The sequence below is a fragment of the Mus caroli genome, chromosome 9 (assembly GCF_900094665.2).
Source record: "Mus caroli chromosome 9, CAROLI_EIJ_v1.1, whole genome shotgun sequence".
Classification (NCBI taxonomy): Eukaryota; Metazoa; Chordata; class Mammalia; order Rodentia; family Muridae; genus Mus; species Mus caroli.
Genome location: NC_034578.1, coordinates 54,069,335 through 54,075,920, shown reverse-complemented (window position 1 = coordinate 54,075,920; position 6,586 = coordinate 54,069,335). Strand labels below are relative to the sequence as shown.

The 6,586-nt window shown below is 40.4% G+C and overlaps 1 pseudogene across 1 annotated transcript in view; it reads left to right on the top strand.

Annotated features, from left to right (window-relative positions):
* The window catches only part of LOC110302496, a 1,017-nt pseudogene extending 677 nt beyond the window's left edge, over positions 1-340 (top strand). Inside the window, exon 2 of the transcript XR_002378804.2 lies at positions 188-340. The product of XR_002378804.2 is annotated as a protein max-like (transcript). The remainder of the gene's footprint in view (positions 1-187) is intronic.
* The last annotated feature ends 6,246 nt before the right edge of the window (positions 341-6,586 follow it).

The window sequence follows — 6,586 nt, the reverse complement described above, 5'->3', positions numbered from 1 at the left end:
GATATTGGGTTCCCTCCCCCTTCCTTTATAACTGAGTGTCTGAAAATAGTAAAATTGAGCCTTGATCAGAACGTTTGTTGTCTTGGCTCCATTCATTCTTCCGCCCCGTCTAGATTCCTCTCTTTTCAGTTCGAACTGCCATTCTCAGTTGAACCGTTCGTGTTGTGGACTGCGGGCAGGCCGCAACACCCCTCCTCAGACAACAGCCTCTAAATCAACGCCAAGGGCGGCACCATCTCTGCCTTCGATGGGGGTTCAGACTCCAGCTCAGAGTCCGAGCCTGAAGAGCCCCAGAGCAGGAAGAAACTCCGGATGGAGGCCAGCTAAGCCATGCGGGGCAGGCCAGAAATAAAATTGTTGACTTTCTCGTTGCATCCTCCTTCTGTTCATCATTAGAACCCTCAGAACCATTGAGAAGACTCTTTATTTTCCTTTTCTCTTTATTAATTGTTATTTTTGCATAAAAGCTCTTGGACAACAGCTCTCATCCCCTTCCCTGTGTCCACTATTTTTAAATGTATTCCCTTCAGCGGTTCCTGTCCCCACCAGAAATTTTAAACCAAAACACCCCAACTTGGCAGCTCTTTCTGTGGAGGACAGACGGCCGGCCAGACCTCTGAGTACACTGTGTCCTACCCACCCTACCAGCTCCTCCAGCCCTCAGAGCACGTGCCTGGAGGACGCCTGCTCTGCTAGGCTCTCCTCCCAGTCCTCCCTCACCTCTGTTTGGTGGACTTTGTGAATCTCTGAACTGTTCTGCTTTGACAAGACCAGATTGGAGTAATCAGAACTCACTCCCTCTCCTTTGTAAGGATTATTTTTTTGGAAAAGCTGTCTCTCCTGTTGAAAGACGGGATTCTTAAAAAAGCTTGTGTGGTAGAAAAGGAAAGTGGGGACAGATCTGCAGCACCCTTGGCACAGTCAGTCACTTAGGCTGTTTAAGCCCGAAGACCCAGCCTTCCAGAAGGCCACCGGTCACTGGTATGTATGTATAGGAGGCGGCGGCAGTGAAACAATCGGCTCTCAGGAGTGGAGGTGGCTATGTGGGTGGGGCTGGGAGGGAGTTTTAGGTAGGGTAGAGGTTTTGTATTAAGGGCCAGTGATGATGTTTTGATATTTATTTCCTGCTACTGAAATTTGAATCTGAATGAAATGCCCCCTATTTCTGATTATGTCTGATTATTGTAAAGCGACAGATTCATAAAGTAATGATCAAATCTTCATTTCTTTCTGTGTGTATTTCTAAGAAATAGAGCCAACTATTTTGTATGTAAATACCAAGAGCGACTTACCTGGTACTAAACCCACAGCCCAGTCCAGCCTCCCGTCCTCCTGTCCTGGAACTTGTCGCCACTGTGTGATCCGTCCTGGCTCTGCTGTGGTCAGCAGGTCCCAGTGAAGGGTTTCTCGTCTCGATGCTTCATTTCTTTGTCTTTTTCCTACTCTGTTGCCAGCATTTGCTGATTTCTAGTGTATACTTTGTAGTCTCAGTCGGTGTTGGTTCCATTCCATGGAAATAAAAAGTAAGTTGTACATACTGCCCAAGAATTGTCCTGCAAGTTAAGGCTTTCCCCTTTACTATAAAAATATAAATAAAAACTTATTTTATCTTAAAAAAAAGAAATGAAATTTGGCAAATGGATGTGTTTCACTTTGCAAAGTTTGGAAAATTGGCATGTGTTCACCATACTATAGTCATATATTCAAGATTTTAATTGGCAATGTTTTTAAGTTCTGAAATGATTGATTCTTTAATCACACATTTATTAGAAGTTTTGACTGTTATGGAGATGCTTGTACAAATTGAGAGTGACAGTGCTTCAGCATATGTCGCTAATAATATGAAGCAATGTTTTACAGATTAAAATATAAAGCAGATTACGGGTATAGCACATAATCTTATGGGACAAGCATTTGTAGAGAGATCTAGTCATATTTTAAAAGGGTGTTTAGCAAACAGAAAGGGGTCCCTAGATATAGTTTACATAGTGCTTTATTTACTTTAAAAATTTTAAATGGTAATGAAAAAATAATAGCTGTTGAGAGACATTGGATTGTGGGGGAAAAACTGCTGAACTAAAATCAGCCTGTTTATATTAAGGATGTTCTAACTTCAGAGTGGAGGGAAGGAAGTGTGTTATATAGGGGGAGAGGTTTTGTATTTGTTTCCAACAGAGAAGAAAAACTATGAATTCTTTCAAAATTAATAAAAAATCAGATTTGACAGGAGACCTACTGAAGATCCTGACTACAGACATGAAAGAAATCAAGAACAACAAAACAGGTAAAGTATATGTAGATCCCTCTTCATGAAAACAGCTCTGAGACTGGCTGAAACATGAAAATGTCTCCAGCCAGGACATCAGCTCAACATAGCAAATATATCTTGTTGGCCATGGAATCCTCTGGGCTTATCATGCTGACTTTTCAAATGGCATGGATAAAAATTTATATTACATTTTGGTTATATAGTCCAAACTAAGTTATAAAAGAAAGACAGCTGCCTTACCTTCTCAAACAGAGAGCAGAGAGTCATCTTTAGCTGATTGTGCACATTGCACACCCCATACATGTGCTAACATATAAATATATATTGCCTTTGAACGATTATATGATTACAAACACCAATGAAGTTAAGCAGCCCTGACGAGATTCACGTTGAGGATGCTAAGAAGGATGCTGATATGCTGAGACATATTTATTCCAGCATCCTGCTTCATCAACCTCAGACTTACCTCATTAGCTGTTTCATCAAAACTTGTGTCCAGGACAGATGCAAAGCTGTTATCCCCAGGTGGTCCAGCCTCTCAGACTGTTAAAGTCAGGACTTCATTTTGGCTCTACTCTTTCTCAGCACACAGAGACCAGAAAATAAATGTTACAGCTAGCTTTCTAAAGACTGGCCAATATCCCAATTTTCTTGGTTCCTCCAAAAGAAAACAGTGTACCCCCAGACAGCTGGAAGCAATTTCAAGAGAACACCACCCCATTCCTAAAAGGTGGGGTGTGTGTTTCCTGGTTGTTCAGTGGGTAATGGATATTTGTTATCATTTTAGGGGAATTGGTTTCAAGTTGTTGATAGTCTTGTTCAGGGAGGAAACAAAGTAAGGGAGATTAGATTCAGAGATTTCTTTCTTTTTCTTTCCTCCTATCTCCTATCTAATATTAGGGGGGAAAGGGGATGAAAAGAAAAAAGGGGTATATAAAAATGATAAGAGGTAGTTTATTGAGTCTACTTTTAGGCCAAAGAACATTAATAACTCAAATAATTTACATATGGTGTAGACTTTATATATTGATACAGATTTAAGATTGTATTTTGTTACTACATACTGTATTTATCTTTCAATTCTTATTTAAGGTATCATACCTATGTAATTCTTAAAAATACAGTGTTAAATTCTAGTCCTTTTGAAAATGCCTTACAAATTGTTTAGGATAAATAAGAAATGCAATGGCTAAATTACATACTAGTTTAGTTAATTACAAAATAAGCTTCATTTAAGATGCTTTTAAATTTAAGCAGATAGTAGATAGCTAAAAACAATTCAGATATACTATAGATATATAGATGGCTTTTTAAAACCTCAGAGATCTACAGAATATGGCATTTAAAGTTGTTTTATTAATATAAGGCCTTTTTGACAAGTGACATGTCTGCTCCTAGCAGCACCCCCATTCTACTTCAAAGAAGATTATAGGCATTGAAGAACTTCCTTATGGAGTTTGCTTCTAATGTAGCAAGCCACCACTAGGCAAAAAAACTGCCCTTTAACTGCAGAGAATGCTGTCCAAGATATGGACAAGTAGGTGCAAGAAAGTTGAGCTTTACCAAGACAAGGTAAGCAGTCCTTCATAATTTCTGCTTTACAGAAAAGTTTGTCAGATATTCTGGGCCAAATGGCCAAAGATGGATGCTCCTATGATTCAGAGAAATTTTGGGTAACTGTCCAGTTAGCCACTTTTGCCATTTCTGTAGTTTTGGAAGCTGCTTGCTCCGCACTTCCTGCATACTCAGGAGTATTTATTCCTTCTCAGGTCTCTGATGGGGTTGAAGACTAGATAGTCTCACAATAAGCCTAAATTGTTTAGGATTTGGGAAACTGTTTAAGATCTCAGAAGTTATTCCTAGGTATTCTTAGGTTATACCAGATTTGATAAAAAGTGATTTAAATACAGAACTCTAAACTCACCAAGATAGGAAAGATAATAGAGTACTTTTTCAAAGGTTGCCAAATACAAATGGACTGGACATTGTGAATGTAATTTTTACTTGATAAGTCTTTATAATTATTATTACTATTACATATAGTTTATTAATATAGTGAACAAACCTTTTAATTGATTAAAAGAAGATATGTTGGGGGATATTTTTGTGCAGTGTATATTCAGATGCTGATTTCTATACCTAGACATCTGATACATCCAGTCTGCAGGATGGCATGGTCAGCCATCTCTGGTCTCTATGTTACATAAAAATTGTTTTCCATCACCTCTAATTGGTTAATAAAAGAGCTGATCAGCCAGTTAGCTGGCCAGAAGAGAATAGGGAGAGACTTCCTATCCTATTGATGAGGTCTAAGAGAGATCAGAGAGAAGAGAGGACCATAAGGAGAATAGGGTATAGAGAAACCATGTGGAGAAAGACCAGGAGGATTCTTCATGAGAGAGAAGCCAGGATGACACACATGGACCAGAGAGAGCCAGTGTAAGACCAGATGGCAAGTAATGGGGCATTTGTCTGGTTGGGTTAGAATAGTTCAGAACCTGCCCAGCTAAGGTTTGCAGCTTGTTACAAAAATAGCAGGTCTCTGTATTTTTATTTGGGACTAAGACAGGCTAGAAAGGGTATAGAAATACCCAGCAGTTATTTAAGAACAAGGGTGGGTCCATAGGAAAAAATTACATTCATAGGTATATACCAGAAATCCTAGCACTTAGGAGCTAAAGGTAAGGGGAGCATGCATTTGAGGCCAGATGGCATTCGGTTGTGAGAGCTTGTTGAAAGGAAGGAGCCTAGAAGCCAAACAAAATACCATATAATATGTTACCAGAATTATAAAAAAAAGTTCCAGCAAACATAGACAAAATTGTGCTGATGGAAAGTAGACTAGTGTTTTGTGGGGAATAGAAAAAGTCAGTCAGTCAACAGGAAGGATAAAAGGTGATGGTATGATCATGGTCTTCACTGTGATGGTATGGATATGTGTCAGATTACCAAATTATGTGCATGAAAGTCTTTAGTTCATTGGAAACTTTTAACATTTATTTATCAATTCATTTATGTGTGTGTATACATTCAAGTAGGAGTTGGAGGACAACTTGGCATAGTCTGCTACCATGTGGTCCAGGGGATCAAACTCTAGGGTCATAAAGCTTAGTAGCAAGCACCTTTACCCACTGAGCCATCTGCCAGTCCCTTGTTCAGCCTATTGTATGCCAAGTATGCTTCAATAGACCTACTCTTTAAAGGATGTGTACCTTTGATTAGAATATTCATTAACTTATTCATTCTTTCGTTTGTTTGTTTGTTTGAAAACAAGGTTTTATTCTGTATATCATGCTTGTCACTACGGTCTCTGACCAGCAGAAAAGAAGCGATGAAACTGATGTCCTTCTCAAGGCAGTTTATTCAGGAACTTAACAATGTGCAGGAAAAAGAGGAAAAAATGCCCCGACCTCTCTTGGCCATCCTCCTTTATCCCCTCTAGGCCACTACCCATCACCCCAGTGCACAAAGGCACAGTTCATTGGCTCAGGACTACATTTGTCACATCATCCGATCTTATGTCGTGGTGCATCTGTGCAATGCAGCTCAAGGTACGTGGCTATCTTGAGGGATATGAGGAAGTCAGGTGCCAGTCATAATACTTGGCAGCAGTCCGGGGTGTAATCTTGGGGCCACGGCCACACCTGCTCCTCACATCTCCCCCTTATTCTTTAAATTGGCAGAGAGAATGCCTGTCTTAGGTTGCCCCCTGCAACAATGCTTCTTACCCATCATCAGGAGACAGACAGCAGTGGTCTGATCCCTGTCTTAGGTTGGTAACACGTCCAGGGAGTCTTACCCATCATTGACTACTTCTCTAGCATGCCAAGCCACACTTGAGGAGATTGTCCCATCTCCACAGCTGCAAAGGCTTGTATTAACAGAACTTGAGCCCTGCGATGGCGATGTTGCATATGGCAGATGCACCAAAAGGCCAGGACACTGATGAGCACGCAGCACAGTGCCAATCCACCAATACCGGCCCATTCCTTTAGGTGTGACATAGTGGTGGCAATCCAATTTGCAAGTCCTTCAGCCATGGATACACCCACCTGAGTGGAATTGATATGGACTATCGATTGTCTCAGTTCTCTGACCAATCCATCAAAATGCTTGGACCGATTTCCTGCAAGATACCGGGAAATATTGCAAGAGACAGCGGCAGCATGACTAGTATTCACAAAAGGCACAGAAGTAACACATAACCCAGAGTATTTCCATTCACATCCCAATTGACTGTGTTCCATCAAGACATCAACTTGTTCCTGTACCAAATCAACCCTCTGATTTAACAGTAGAATTCCTGCCTTTAACTGA